The sequence below is a fragment of the Bidens hawaiensis genome, unplaced genomic scaffold (genome assembly GCF_021521415.1).
Source record: "Bidens hawaiensis isolate Kalapana, Puna unplaced genomic scaffold, B.hawaiensis_p1.1 tig00019700_1, whole genome shotgun sequence".
Classification (NCBI taxonomy): domain Eukaryota; kingdom Viridiplantae; phylum Streptophyta; class Magnoliopsida; order Asterales; family Asteraceae; genus Bidens; species Bidens hawaiensis.
The window spans coordinates 145,086-162,173 of NW_027492995.1; the positions used below are offsets into that span (position 1 = coordinate 145,086).

At 36.4% G+C, this 17,088-nt stretch overlaps 3 pseudogenes; all 3 read left to right on the forward strand.

Annotated features, from left to right (window-relative positions):
* The first annotated feature begins 2,846 nt into the window (after positions 1–2,846).
* LOC143559104 (pentatricopeptide repeat-containing protein At5g47360 pseudogene) lies at positions 2,847–4,547 on the forward strand (annotated as a pseudogene).
* A 1,178-nt stretch (positions 4,548–5,725) lies between these two features.
* LOC143559111 (pentatricopeptide repeat-containing protein At5g61370, mitochondrial pseudogene) lies at positions 5,726–7,504 on the forward strand (annotated as a pseudogene).
* Positions 7,505–12,547: 5,043 nt separating this feature from the next.
* On the forward strand, positions 12,548–14,574 carry LOC143559125 (putative xyloglucan 6-xylosyltransferase 5 pseudogene; annotated as a pseudogene).
* Positions 14,575–17,088: the final 2,514 nt, after the last annotated feature.

Genomic DNA, 17,088 nt, shown 5'->3' on the forward strand with positions numbered 1-17,088 from the left:
ATGGTTCCTTTGAATCCGTGTTCTTCCACCTACAAAATGAACAGCGCCGTTACTTACCCCTCAGAAAGGGACAGAGGGGTCCTCTTTGGGGTAACCCTCCGGCGTGAGAATCAGTATCTTTGTGGAGAAGATAATAAAATGTGAGTCAGTGAAATCTCAAGAGTCTTGCTGAATCGCTGAATACTCTTGATTATGTGACTGTGTGTTTTCTGTAACTGACTGTGAGTGAATACAATTCAATATGATTGAATGTGATATCACTGCTTGTAACTGTCAATGATTGAGTGTGAATGAATGTGTCATCAAAGTGGAGTTGATGCTGTATTTATAGTGCTAGGGTTTCCACTGGCTGGGCTCAGCCTCGTTGGCCTCCTCCAATCGCACTGCGCCACGTGTCCTCTGGGACACCTGGCGCTTTCTCGTTGGTTGAAATCATGTGGTAGCACATGTGTCATGCTGAGTTGTCGACCTTTCATTTGGCAGCTGTCAACATCAGCATATTCTTACTCCTTAAAAAGATGCCTTCTAGAAGAGTGTCTGACGTGCACAATCAAGGTTGCCCTGATCCTGATTTGGATAAGGACGAGGTTGATTATGTTCACGTGTGATATGCGCCCATCCTGAGAATGCGCGAAGTCTTCTTTTTATTCTCACGCGCAGATATTTCATGCGCAGGTGTGATATGCACGAGCGTGTGATATGCGCCGCGCGCTGGTGCGCCACGCGCATATGTGACGCGCGAGCATATGTGATGTGCAAGAGCATGCGATATGCGCCGCGCGCATATGTGATGCGCGAGCATATGATGCCTGAGCATGTTTTGTATGCGCGATGCGCCTGGGTTTTGGCTTTGTGCCTTCATAATGTCTTTATCTTGTGGGTTGACCCGCCTTGCTTGGTGTTGAGGCGGGTACATACCTCTTCAATACCCTTGTTTAATTAACTATAAATTAGAGCCGCCACCCTATGACGACGCTACCATAGCGGTGTATCTTGAGATTTTATGAAAACAATCAACACAAATGGTTTATCTTTTACACCTAATAAATGTTCAAAAGCGATCATTGAATTTGATCCTAAGCAACCAACTTTATCAAGAAAGATAACTAATATGTAGATGATGCTAATTCACTCTATCGACTCCTAAAGTGATATAGAGATGCGCCAATTAAAATGAATAAAACCGATCTATTTCATAGATTGATCAAATTATATGATTTTGTTCATTCAACCCATATCATGCAAATGTGTGTGCCAATTGTTGAAAGTTTGGATAATATACATGATACATGATAACTTGGATCCTGCCATATTGTTTTGATTGTTTAGTGACTACTGAGTAAAGTGCTTTTTATTTTCTCTTTTCCAAAGGAGTTAACATTAGATTGCTTATTAAGTTTAAGTATTTGATATATTAGTTCTAACGGCTATTGCTGCAATGCATTGTGTGCCAAGTACGTACTTTATATACATTTAGTGTTCTTAAACTCCGTATTTATAGACATGAGTACATGACATACTTATCGTCATGGCATCTATTTATAACTTATCAAGTTTAAACATATTAGTGTCTTGAACATGGATGTCCAGTTTGTTTGCATATCATGTACATTATGTTATTTTTGGAGGCAACAACCTCTTTATCTCTATCTCCTAGAATAGAATTATAGTTTGTCTAAATCTATCATGTTCATACCTTACCAATAGCCTAGCTAGGTGTAAGATCTAAAGGATATAGTTGTTTATCGACAGTGTCGAAGCTTAGGTTTAGTCACAGGGTGGTCACGGACCCGAAAATTTCCGGTCGACGATTAGGATTCGTGTCAGCGATTCGGTTCGGTTCGGGTTTGATCAAAATAGTCTCCTTCAATTTTAAGTTTTATAAAAACAAAGCTTTTACTATTTGACTACTATTTTGTAACTTTTGTTTATAAAAACTGTGAGGTTTTATAAAAAAAATCCAACGATGGGGTATTATATATAAAAAATATCAGTGGTGACCGACAATTTTTTGGAAAAATACATTGGGGGTTACCGCGCTTAAAACCTATAAAAATTTTCGGAAAAAATCTCAAAATTTACCCTATTAACCGAAAAACGACAGTGACCGGAGTCACCCCGGTCCCCAAGAAGCTATGCCCCTGTTGATCGAGTACATTACAAAAAATTGTACAATTGTGTTACTAACGTGATTCTACAACTTGTGATACTGTCATAAATTGAATAAAATGCATCACACCAGTGTTTAGTGTGCAATTGTGCAAAGTCAGTTATGATTACCAATTAACTATAACCATAACCGTCAGTTTTCTTCAATGATGGTTAATTTCGGTTAATCATTTAGGTTAACGGTTCGGTTTTTTGCTTAAACCCTTAACATTCATCAGAATAGCTGACACAAAATACCCAATTCTGAACCCGACCCGAAACCGGTTTGTACTCGTACCTGACCCACGGGAACGGCCAAATATAGGATTTCTCCTCGGAACCGGAACCGAACCGGAAATACCCCGTCAAAACTTGACCCGACCCTACCCGAAACCCGGTCAAATACCTGACTATACCTGGAATCGATTTCTACCCGACCCGGTTTTGGCCTTTGTTGAATGTTGACCATACCTGCAACCGGTTTTGGTTCCTGAAAATACCTGGTTCGTAAGTCTCCCAAAGCCTTGTTAGCTCGCGGACCCGGTTTTCCCCAGCCGGTTCGAGTTTTTCTTCTTCTGCATAATAAAACACTGAACTCATCATTTGTCTGACGCCTCTGTTCCCTGATCGGAGCAGATTAGCCGTCGGTAACTATCTGTCGCCGTCAAGCTTTCACCCGGCGGCCGTCAATCTCACACATACATCTCAAAACCCCCTTATTTATTCAACTTTTAATTAGGTTATTAAAAACCCATTACCTTAATTCAATGTCTTTCATCTCTCGATTCATCTCATCTTCAATCCGACACCAAAACCCCAAATTATTCACGACAATTTCACTCACAACCCCAATTGATAAATACTGGACCCATTTGCAAAATAACGACCCAAACATCGAAAAAACCCTAACCCAAATCGGGTCTAAATTAGACCCATCATGTGTAAAGGAAGTAATGAAAAAATGCAGTTTCACCAATCAGTCTCATATACCCGGTCTTCGATTCTTCGTATGGGCCGGTATCCAACGCGATTACAAGCACAGCTCATACATGTACAGCACTGCTTGTAAGCTGTTTAGAATTAGACACAACCCAAATGTGGTTAAGGATATTATTAAGGCTTATGGTAATGATAATATTGTAGTGAGTGTTAAAAGTTTTAAAGTAGTTTTGAATTTGTGTAAGGAAGCTAGGCTTGCGGACGAGGCGTTATGGGTGTTGAATAGAATGAATGAGTTTAACTGTCGGCCCGATACTGTTGCTTACAATAGTGTTATCAGGTTGTTTTGTGAAACGGGTCGGATGGATGACGCATCGAGGTTAATGGAGGAGATGAGTTTGGTTGATATTTATCCTGATATGGTGACGTTTGTTTCGATGGTTAAAGGGTTTTGTGATTCGAGTAGGATAGAAGATGCTAGTAGGTTGTTTAAGGTTAAAACTGAAAAAGGTTGTTCGCCGAACGTTGTTGCGTATTCGGTTCTTCTTGATGGTATGTGTAAAGTTGGAAATTTGGAAAAAGGTTTGGACTTGTTGCAGGAAATGGAAAACGAAGGTGGAGTTTGTGCACCGACTGTTGTCACGTACACGACTGTGATACGCCATTTTTGTGAGAAGCGTCGGTCGATGGAGGCGTTGACTATTTTGGACCGGATGGAGGCGTGCGGTTGTGCACCGAATAGGGTTACGGTTAGTACTTTAATTAACGGTTTTTGTGAAGAGGATAAAGTGGAGGAAGTTTATAAAGTCATTGATAGAGTGGTTGCTAACGGGAGTGTTTCAAAAGGTGAATGTTATAGTTCGCTTGTGGTGACGTTATTTAGGGTTAATAAGTTTGAAGAGGGTGAAAAGGTGTTTAGAAGGATGTTGGTTAGTGATTTGAAGCCGGATAGTGTGGCGTGTAGTGAGATGTTAAAGCGGTTGTGTTTGATGGAAAAACGAGTGCTTGATGCGTTTGTGTTGTGTGATGAAATTGAGAAGTTAGGGTTTGCTACCTCTATTGATTCAGAGATTTATTCTATTATGATGGACGGGCTTTGCGTTGAAAGGCGGTTGTTGGAGGCTTCAAAGCTTGCTAAGTTAATGGTTCAAAAACGTATACGACTTAAAGCTCCTTATGTAAAAAATGTAGTTGAGTATTTAAAGAATGCTGGTGAAATGGAATTAGTTTCTCATATACATAAGGTTGACTCGTGAGAGATCGGTTTACTGATTGTGTTCTTCAAGATCATTAAGCTCTTATAAAGTCAACTGTAGCTCGTCCCTCGTTCAATTTCAGATTTTAAGCTCTTATTAAGTCAACAGTTGCAGAAATGTGGTTTGTTCGTGTAAATGACATCTATTCTGTGACGCGCGGAGCAATTTTGGAAGGCAAAGCGTGACAGATTACTATTATGGAGACATTAGCGCCTTGAAGGAAGTATATTTTTTTGCCAATATTTTGGGGTGATACTTCATCTCGGACTTTACGTACGAAATTTTGTCATTGGCTAACGTATATGCTATAGTTTTTGCTTGTTTTAAATAATTATTGTTGTTGCCGGGCCTGTAAATGAGCCAGGCATTCGAGAAAATATTTGTATCTAGGCTAGCATTTAGTATGAGCTCCTAGGATATGGATTTGAATTTGATATGGGTGAATACTAATAGTCTATATTGTTGAATGCTTGAATTTTACGATTTGAATTTGATATGGTTGATGTACAAAACATTACTCTGGTTAAATAAAAATCTGCACAAAGCATTGCCTGATTAATTAAAAATCTGTACAAAACCTTAGTTTGACTAAATGAAAATCCAGTCTAACGCGGGGATGTAAATCTTGTCAGGTTGAAATGTTCAAATTAAAATTGTGTAAAAAGCATCACCCCTGACCTAAGCACACTTAAAATCATGTAACCTAAACACGAACGCGATACATTTAACCTATTTATCTAAATGTGTCAAGCACGTTGACCGGTTGACCTGTTTAATGAAACATGTTAGCCCGAACTTGACCCATTTAATAGAAGGGTTATATCATCCTAAAATCTGAATATTTTCGTATCATATTGGAAATTGCCATCTCTACCATTAGGTTTGTCTTCCTACAAGGACGCATAAGACTCTACGTCCAAAGTTTCGTGGGAGTTAAAAAATTATATAAAAATTAATTACGCAGACAAGTTAATGTACGAGTATTTGAAAGCAAAGGGATGAGAGTTTAGAGTTAAATTCTCCGGATGACAGAAATTCACCGTTAAAAGAAAAAAAGGATTCATCATTCATGTTACCAGAAACACAATCTTAAACTTATACTAAAAACCGAGTTAAATGCTTTAACCAAATACTCAATTATATTTTAACAATTCTATATTTTTAATAAATTTTAGTTTCTAAAGATCTTAAAAAACCATATAACACAACTTTTGACACGCTAGAAGCTTATAATTTAACCACAGTGCTGAAAGAAATAATCAAATTTCGTTTATTTTTCTGTCTCCAATGTAACAGTTCTTAATAACTGAGGGATTCAATCTTGCAGGTGTTTTTATGCTTAATTCAATAATACAAGAGCATAGATCAAGGATACATGCATTATGCATAATGTTTTTGAATCTACCGATTGCACACCAGTTGTTCGACGAAATGCCTCAAAGAATAACCAACACATGATAACATGTATATGCACAGTTTTTCTCTAAGGACATGAAGCCCAAGTGCTTGATTCCAGCAAGATATTTTGAGTTTGTTGAGAATAACCAACAGTTCTTAACGAACTCAAGATTGGAGACAGAAAAACACCCAATAGCTTAGAAGCAAGTCTCAACGAACTCAAAATATCTTTCTGTTCATCACTCATCACCCAAGTGCTTGATTCCAGCAAGCAAGAAGCGCCCACGAGACGCCTGCTTAGATTCTTTTCATGGTCAGAAAAACATGTAGACGGTGGACTCGAAGACAAAGATTATAATCACGTGATCCGAGTATTTGCCGAGAAGAAGGATTTCATAGCATTAGACATGTTGATATCAAATCTTGGTAAACAAAACCGGCCAATGGAATCCTCAACGTTTAGTACAGTCGCTAACCCATTGGTCAAACTAGGAAGAGTAGACGAAGCATTGGGGATATTCAAGAACTTGGATAAGTTTAACTGTCCACAAGATAGTACAAGCGTTACCGCCATAGTTTCAGCTCTATGCTCAAAAGGGCATGTTAAAAGAGCCGAAGGAGTCATTTATCACCATAAAGATAAAATCTTGGATGTAAAACTGAAACTTATTATTTACAAAAACCTACTTCACGGGTGGTCAGTTCAAGAAAACGTCAAAGAATCAAGACGCGTTCTCAAAGACATGAAAGGTGCAGGTATTGTTCCAGATCGTTTCTGTTACAACACGTTTCTTAGCTGCATTTGTAAGAAAAACTTGAAGTCGAACCCTTCCGGGCTTGTTCCAGAAGCATTAAATGTAATGATCGAAATGCGAACGCATTCAATCGCACCAACGACTATAAGTTACAATATATTATTATCATATTTGGGTAAAACTAGAAGAGTTAAAGAATCCGTTCACATTCTCAACACAATGAGGAAACCGGGTGTGATCCTGATTGGGTGAGTTATTATCTTGTGGCGCGAGTTTTGTATCTGACTGGAAGATTTGGTAAAGGTAAGCAAATGGTTGATGAGATGGTTAAAGATGGTTTAGTCCCTGAACGTAAGTTCTACTATGATCTGATTGGTATTCTTTGCGTGGTCGAAAGGGTAAATTACGCTCTTGAGTTGTTTGAATTGATGAAAAAAAGCTCGTTAGGTGGGTATGAGACGGTTTATAATATTTTGATACCGAAACTATGTAAAAATGGCGATTTTGAAAAGGGTAAAGAGCTTTGGGATGAGGCTGCTGCAATGGGTCTCACACTTAAGTGTTCAAGTGATGTGTTAAACCTTTTGATCACTAAGGTGTTTACGCCAACGAGGAAACTGAAAGTTAAAGGTAGTGATTTGGAAACACCCTTACAAAAAAAGTGAGCAAAGTTGAAGCCGGTTGCAAATGTGAAGAAGGGTAAGAAGTTATTTGTTGCCAAAAAGAAAGGTAAGAAGTTGATGATGCATAAGAAGATAAAAAAGAAAGGAGCTTCAACTTGACTGGTAACTGGTAAGTTTATACATCCAAGCAAGTAATAATATTGTGTGTGGATGTACGAACACACACATTTGTTGTTAGGTCGAACCTTAAACTCGGTATGTCCACGCAATGTCCTGTTTCAAGGTTACAAGATTTGCGTCATTCACCCTATACACTAGATTCATCTAAGATAACCTTATCTTTTGGTATTTGTATGATATTTTGTTAAAAATTCATCTTTTTTCAATGTTTTAAGTTCAATTTTACTTTAACCTCTCTTTTTTCAATAAAAGTTTGTTTTTAGGTTGGTTATTGAGTCTAGACTCCATCTATTTATATGGTTTTGTTAATATGTCCATGGTGTATAATTTAAGCTAAAGTGTCAACAAGGATTATAAAGGAATAAGGAGCCTTAGGATGGATTGAACAAAGATTTTATAATGATGTCAATACACATCCGGCTAAAGTGGTCGAGTAGATCAAAGCCACCATGTCCGGTTGGGTCAAAGGTCAAGCAAAAGCTAGAACTTTAGATTGGTCTATGTGGTGTAATAATGCCTTTTATTTTCAATATGTTTAATTGCTTTTGTGTTTATGTTTCTTGTATTTGGTCTAGCTTCTGGCTAGTCTTATGTGTTCTTTATAATTACTTGCTGTTCCAAAAACTGTATTAATTCGCTATGGTCACAACTCACAACTTGCAAGACTAGAGATGGCAATGGGTCGGGTTTGGGACGGGCTTAGGTATTCCCAAACTCATATCCGATTATTAAAGCCCGTCCCAAACCCGTTAGGTATTTATTGGGTAATTACCCGTTGGGTTTTGGAGATACCCATCGGGTTTCGGGTTTTGAGTTTCCTATTGGATTTTGTTACATAACCTACCAAAATAAAGTTGAGCTGTAAGTCTGCAACTAGTTAACAGTTGTGAATATACAACCTTCAAAAATGTATCACATGATGTTCAAAAACGTGCATGTTCGGTAGCAGATTAAATTACTATCGTATAACAAAATCTACACAGCAAAAAACATCAAGCATTCCATCTAACACTTGATGTTCAAAACAAATTATAGAAAGGTCCATGAATTAAACAGGGTATAAAGGAAAAAAGAAACCTGATAACATATCCGGTTATTCATGTTTACATTTCATATAGAATTATGATAGAGCTCGTGTGATACACGGGTGGTTAAAAAAATACAACAAAAAGTTAAATGTGATAATATACATAATAACATACCTTGTGGATTCATAAGATATTAATAATTTTCTAAAATACATAGATCAGTAAATATATTTGTATTTTAAAAGAAATAAAAATTGAAGGTTGCGAATCTATACCAATTATGAAAAAAAAAGGTTAACATCAATTCATCATAGTTGAGTTGGTAAGCCACAAACATTTTAAAAGCAAGATAATGAGTTCGATTCCCACCGACAACATCAACATCAACATCAACTTGTAACTAGTTAAATTTGTTTTTTTGAACTGCAAATTTCCATTAAAACAGGCCAAAACCCTTACTATCGAGTAGCTAGCAAGGGATGACCGAAAAACAACAAACATGTACACCGCCCATAGTTTCCAATTAGGCCAATCTACATTCAAATTTCTAGCCCTATTTTTAATCCACAAAAAAAAAAAAAAAAAAAAAAAAAAAAAAAAAAAACTCAACGTTTTGATGTCTCCAAGAATGTTCTCAACCTGATTGGTTTATTATCGAATATAAAATTGTTTCGAGCCCTCCAAATACACCAACAAGCCACCATAACTATAGAATGTACCAACTTCCTTTTCTGATCAATATCCTGAATATGCTTGTGTATATCAAAAACATCTTGAACCGAGACCACGTTCATATGGGGGATTCTACACCATGTGCAAATGCTTTGCCATACCACCGAAGCTACAAAACATGAAGTCAAAACATGGTCGACAGACTCACCTGAAACAAAGCATCCATTACACACAGTCGGTCCTGAGAGAACTTTTCTCTTTATTAGATTGTCTGTCGTAGGCAGCCGATTTAGGAGAGCGCGCCACGCTACAACATTCACTTTTAGTGGAACCCAAGAGTTCCATTCTAAGATGCTCTTTTGATGAAGCGGGTCAACTTGATAAAGAAGTTTTTTAACCGAGGGTACTGAAAACGATCCCGAGTTATCACCACCCCATACCCACTTGTCTTGGCCGCCTTTAAATCTAAAACTATATAGTTTTTCCAACAACTCCATTAACTCGTTCACTATAGTGCCATAAAAAATTTGTCTTTTCCAATTCCAATTTAAAGTAATCTCCCCATCTCGGTTTTTACAACGAGCAACCACCAAACAACCTTTTTCCACTTCCAATTTATACAAATTAGGAAATAAATATTTTAGCAGGATATCATCCAACCATGCGTCCAACCAAAAACGAATTTTTAACCCGTTTCCCACTTCACCTTTGATTAACTTATTTAACGACACATGAGAGAATTCAAGAAAATTATGAATCTTTGCAATCGTTACCCATGTTCCGTTAAGTTTTTTATTATAGGGGAGTACCGGCCACGTCCTAGGAGTATTATGGAGTACCATTATCAATTTCCTCCAAAGACTTCCTTCTTCCACCTTGTACCTCCACCACCACCTAGATAAAAGGGCAAAATTAGAGACTTTTAACGGGCATAATCCCAATCCCCCATCTTCTTTAGCGGTAGTAATTCGACTCCAAGCAACCCAACAAATCTTTGATTTACCATCTTTCCCAACCCAACAATCCCCCATTTTCATGTTTTTGTGGGATGTAACTAGTTAAATAACATGTGAAAAGATTAGTATAGGTAGATTTTATTGATTGATAGTATAATTATTAATTAGAATATACTACACACACATATCTATATATATATAAGTTATGTCGGTATATTGGATATATAATCGGGTAAATGGGTCAATGTTACCGGGTAATTGAGTATATTACAAATTCCAAATCTATCCCAACCACACGAAAATTTTTAAAACTAATTTCAAACACGTCCTAAACTCTAATGGTTCGGGTATTACCCATCCCAATTATGTTGGATTTCTGGTTTTTCTACCAAGTTTGGGTTTCTTACCATCCCTATGTAAGACACTCATAGTTTGTGAATTATGATATTTTAAAATTCAAATAACTATAGATTGTAAATTATGATTTTTAAAATTCAAATAACTAGCTAAATGTAAATGTGAACTGTTTGAAGGTCCCCCACTTTACATATACTACCATTTGTTTTGGGACCATTTTGTTAAAATTTTCAAATGGGTTGAATCTTATAATAACAAGAGTTTATAAGTTATGTGTGTGACAATAGGGATGAGCATGGTACCGGACCGGTACCGACCAGTCTCGATCTCGAAAATCCCTAATTCTTGGTACCGGTACCGGTACCGAAATATTCGGTTCGGTACCGGGATTATACCGGTACCGGAGGTAAAAAAATCGGGAAATACCGGTACCGTACCGATCCCGAAACTTAAAACTTTGGTACCGATTCGGTACCGACGGTACCAAATCGGTACCGATTTCGGTACCGGTACCAATCGGTACCGGTCCCGATTTTGCTCATCCCTATGTGACAATGATCAAAAGGAACCGAAAATGCTAAATAGGAATTTTTATTCGTATACTAATTTGTTCCAAAGTACGTTCATATTTTATGAGGTTATCATTGTTTGCCATATTATTTGAAGTTTGGCACAACGTTAATTGATTACCATCAAAGGAGTCAATAAAATTATAAAATTATGTGTATGTCAACACTTCCTTATAAGTTATAATGTTAGCGATACGAGAAAATTATTACCAAAACGAAGTCTTGCAAATATACCTAAATTTTACAACGTTAATGTCACACTATTTTAGAATACTATTATATAATTAGAGCGGCAAATTTATTCTTTTTTTTGTGTTGTTTTTAACATCAGTGTACATAATTTTTTATGTTGTTGTCTCATGTAATGATGTACATATCAAAATGCATTACAAGTGTGTATCAAAATGTAAAGCTTAGTAGTAATGTAATTTTGATGCACCATCGCAATTATTTTGATACATGTATCCTATCTCTTTGTGTGTTTTTGCTATTGGCGTAATCTAAATGCATCATTTGTATTATGTGTAATGATATAGATTTGTCATTGTAATAATATATGACGACGGGGTAGCCCAAGGAAATAATAAAATGGCTGAAACACATTAACGCTAAAAGGGTTAAAAGGTTAAAAGCTTCATTTCCCGCCCAAACTTATGTAAACAAGTACCCACGTGCTACAGTACGATGTCAAATCACTGTTCACATCCTTGTCCCCTCTAACCAAAGGACATGCTCAGATAAAGTATTATTATTTTAACTATGGACCAACGATCCAAACCTTCTCGCCCATAAAGGTCAACCCTCTATGCAAACAAGAGGCTAACTAGTTTAGTTAACTGGACTAAAAGGCTTACATCTCTTCACCAATATAAGAGATGCTTAGTCACAAACAGAAAAAACAACAGATTTGGGCAGATAACAGCATCTCCCTAATTTTCTCTTCTTCCTTGAGAAATATGCTCTTAGCTTATTTCTTTCTTACTTCAATAACTTCATAGCTTCACCAAGAACATCATCCTAAAACCGATTCCAAACATCACGGTTCTTGATCTTTGGTGATCTATAACAGCAAACAACTAACTAATGAACCTCCTTCTACGTTTTGCAAACGTAGAGGGACACCACGACCTGCGTTAGGTTAACCTGAACCCTTGAAGCTTGTTAGCCTAACCAGTCCATTCACTATCATTGGTCTTATCTTTGTTGTAGCAACAATATATGTATCGTAAAAATAGTAGAACATCACTGTAATACATTTAAAAAATTTTTAAATCAAATACGGGTGTTAAAATTTTTAATATATATAAAAGATTTCTAGTAAATTGGTGTATAAAATCCTTTATTTTTATAAATAATTTGTTTAATATTTTTCTATTTACAAATAGACGCATAAAAATAGTAACATTCTTTTCTTAAGATGTTACTATAATTTAAAACCTTTTGTATGCATATATACAATTGTCGTATCACATTGTAGTTCACCCTCAATCTCAATCTGACAGCGGTTGTTAAACCATAATCAAACACCAGCAAGGTTTAACAAGAAGCTACAAAGCATCAACCTTTTACGCGCTTAACATTCCAATTCCACCCCATCAACACCTTTTATCCACTCCCATAAACCTGCATTCTATTACAACTTTTTTATATATATAATATTTCCCCAAAAATCTTCAAAGTCTCTTCATTGTCTTACCGCCCAGTAGTTTCCATTTACACGCACTCACGCACATACAATAATAAGCAGTCGGTGCCCTTATTTCACACATCATCCTACTCTCACCCACGTTCTAAATTATTATTATTATTTTCCAATTCTTGAATCTTGATTTTGCAATATTCAAATTCAATTTTTAACATTATAATCTCCTTACCCACATCAAGATCTCCAAAACCCTTATCAAGAATTTCAAAAAACCACATCTTAATTATGCAAGATTCACTTTTTAACCCAAAATCTTAACACCCACATCAAGATCTCCAAAACCCACTTCAAGAATCACAAGAAATTGCATCTTAATTATGCAAGATTCAATTTTTAACCCATAATCTTAACACCCACATCAAGATCTTTAAAACCCATTTCAAGAATTGGGTATTTTGCAGAAATCAATAATTAAATATTATTATTAATATTATTATGGGTCAAGAAGGAGCTCAAAAGAGAGGCTCTGCCACTCTACCCACTTCCACCGCCGCCAACGGCGGCAGCCGGAGCAACCGGTCACTCCTTCGCGGCGGCAACCGCCAGATCCACAAAACCCTAAACAACATCAAGATCACAATCCTCTGTGGGCTAGTCACAATTCTTGTCCTACGTGGCACTATTGGCTTTGGATCACTCTCTTCTGATAATGACCTTGAAAACCAAGCAATGATTGAAGAGACTAACCGGATCCTGGCAGAGATCCGATCCGATAAAGATCCGGATGACCCGGAAGATTTGCAGAATCAATCCACTATAAATCTTAATGACACTTATACCCTTGGTGCAAAGATCTCAAATTGGGATGAGGAGAGGAGTCTTTGGCTTAATCAGAATCAAGATTTTCCGAATATTGTTAACGGTAAAGCTCGAATCTTGCTCGTAACCGGGTCTCCACCGAGCCCTTGTGATAATGCTATAGGTGATCATTACTTGTTGAAATCTATCAAGAATAAGATTGATTACTGTAGGATTCATGGTATTGAAATTGTGTATAATATGGCTCATTTGGATAAGGAGTTGTCGGGTTATTGGGCGAAACTGCCGTTGATTCGGAGGTTGATGTTGTCGCACCCAGAGGTCGAGTGGATTTGGTGGATGGATAGTGATGCATTGTTTACAGATATGGTGTTTGAGCTTCCGTTGTCCAAGTACAAGGAGCATAACTTAATTATTCACGGGTACCCGGATTTGTTATTTGAGCAGAAGTCGTGGATCGCTTTGAACACCGGGAGTTTCTTGTTTAGAAACTGTCAGTGGTCTTTGGATTTGCTTGATGATTGGGCTCCAATGGGCCCGAAAGGCCCGGTTCGTGAAGAGGCCGGGAAGATTTTGACGGCTAATTTGAAAGGGCGGCCTGCGTTTGAAGCCGATGATCAATCGGCTTTAATTTATTTGTTGATTACGAAACCCGAGTGGATGAAGAAGGTGTTTATCGAGAATTCTTATTTTCTTCACGGGTATTGGGCCGGGTTGGTGGACCGGTACGAGGAAATGATGGAGAAGTATCATCCGGGTTTGGGTGATGAAAGATGGCCGTTTGTGACGCATTTTGTCGGGTGTAAACCGTGTGGGAGTTACGGGGATTACCCGGTTCAGAGGTGTTTAAGTAGTATGGAACGGGCGTTTAATTTTGCTGATAACCAGGTTTTGAAGCTGTACGGGTTCAGGCATAGGGGACTTTTGAGCCCGAAAATTAAGAGGATTAGAAATGAGACGGTGAACCCGTTGGAGTATGTAGATCAGTTTGATATTCGGCATTCGGGTCAAGCTACTACTAGCAACTGAAGTGAAGTTGGATTGTTGGCAAGAGGGGATGATGATCTTTAGTGTTTTTTTTTTATAATGGGTTTTGAGTTTTAAACAAGTTATAGTTGATTTTATTGCCACTGTATTTGAATTGGGTCAAAGCTAGGTAGATTTTTTTGTTAAAAGGTTACTGTGAAATCCTTAATAGTTGCTTATTTATTGGTATATTGCATATTTGCATTAATTTTTCTTTATTTGATTAGTTTTGTTACATACATTGGATGATTGGATGTTGGTTCTGAAAATAAAAGGTTAAAATCATTTTTGTCTCTAAACCAGTCATGTTCGGGTTGATCTGTTTAACTAAATGAGTTAAATAGGTCAGCCTGAACACAACCCATTTGATTAAACAGGTAAATTCTGACACGGTATGTTCTATGAATGGGGTAAATATGCTAACTCAAAATTTGATTATTTTTGTGTCATGTTTTGGTCAATAAAAATAAACACTAGTGAATTTCGTCTATCTTTCCATTTGACATAAGAACAAAATGTGTGCAGCGAAACGCAAAAGTTTTAGAAACGCGATATTGAGATAAATTTCAAATGTTCAGACTGTTAATCAAGAGCTGCTCAAGTATAATAAAAAAGTTTTCTACACGTAGTTACAAACATAAAAAACCGAAGATATTACAATTTAATACAGGGGTCGAACATATGGTTCACTTGGAATATTGGCTTAAATAGACAGCAGACAACTTCATAACTGATTTTCACATCAAGATAATTATGGGGGTGTTTGGCCTAGCTTTTTTAACAAAGCTTATAGCTTTTTTAGCTTTTTTTTTATAAAATAAGCTGAACTTAGTGTTTGGTTTAGCTTTTAAAGCTTATGTTTATGAGCTTATATAAGCTCATTTGAAGAAGCTTATGTAAAACAAACTGTCTTCAAGAGCTTATGTCTGCGCGCCCGTAGACATAGGCTCCTTGAAGACCTTATAAGAAAAAACAAACACAACCTAACTCTGACTTTATAACTTTTATGCAGGGCAGCTCCGAGAATACAAAAAAAGAAATTTGGGCCGAAAACAAAATTTTCTTTGGGATTTAAGTGAAAGTAACATTTTGTTGGGTTTAAACAATTTAATTCATAAATGGGCTAGCTTGGTTATGATTTGAGTTGTGTAAATTTTTTTTTTATAAATATAGGATTAAGAATGTTTGAAATGAGACTAAAACGCACAACCTTTTAGTTATGAGTCATACCTCTTTGGCTCTTTGCCACTTAACCAAGCTAATGGTTATGTAATTGAGTTGAAACATTGAATATACATATTTTTTTCATAAAAATACATATAATTTTTATAAAAAAAAATCGGGCCTAGCGGGGTATCTGGCCGGAGGCTGTCGACCCCCCCCCCTCTCTAGGGTCGGCCTTGCTTTTATGGTCGTTTTTCTAATAATAAGAAATTTCTTTATATGAATTACCATATTAACTATGTATCGTAGGGATGATTTTTTTCCTAAATACCCGTACTCGTACATGTTCAGTACCCGTACTTGTACGTGTCTATTGGGTACGGGTATGGGTACGCAAATTTAATGATTAAGGGTACGAGTACTTTCGGGTACAGTATGAGTATTACGGGTACTGGTAATCGTTTAGAATACATAGAGGTTTTTATTAGGTTTCCAACACTTATGACGTAACTTTCAAGCAGGATTTAGTTGAATAAGTTTATTCTCAATTTATCTGTGTATATTCATATATTGTGTATTCGAATATTTTTATTCCATGTATGTGTAATTGTGTATATAATTAAATAATATGTATTAACATTCTCTCTTGTTTTTCTATAGAAATTGAGTAAGCAATAAACTAAGAAAAGGAAAAGGAAACGGATTTTATATTATGGCTGATTTGTTTCATTTTTAGTTTTGATTGTGGTATTACGGTTTTGGTATTATAGATAATTGATTGCTTTGGAGATTTTTTTTTAAAAGAACAAAGAGGTAACAAAGTGAGTACCGTACCCAAAGTACATGTACGCGTACCCGTACCCGTATTCGTACCATATAATTCGGGTACGGGTATGGGTACCAAGATTTACTTATTTTAGGTACGGGTACTTTCAAGTACAGGTACGGGTACGGTCCCGATCTCATCCCTAATGTATCGTAGCCAGTAGGTTAGGGTTAATGTAAAAAAAAATATTTTTGTGACAAGAATACGAATATATTTAAGCCCTTGAATCTGAGATTTAGTGGTTGAGATAATATGAAAAGTTGTATAGTTTCTTATTTAAATAGTATAGTTTCATATTTAGATTGTATATTTTATTTTAAAGTCTTCTCACACTTCTTACAAAATAATTATTTTTTATTTAAAGCATTTTCTATATAACCTGAATAGATACTTGTATGGAACATAATAAAAATTTACCCATGAACTATTGATTTAGAAGATCACGTGAATAAACTTGTTAACACTTTATCTTATTTGTTCATGAAAGAACCCGGTGAAAAGTTTGTTTTACTTACATGAAATTAATAGAGATATATTGATTTCTTTATTAGCAAGGGGTGTGTGTTTTTAGGAGTTTTGAGATTGTATAAAGATTAATTTATTTGTGTTACTATTTATTAAAAGAAGAAATTTAAGGCTCGCATGAGTAATAATATAAGTAAAAACGTATCATAGCTTTGTTTTTGGATCGGAAGAAGCAAAGACGTAAGGCTCACAAACAAGTCAA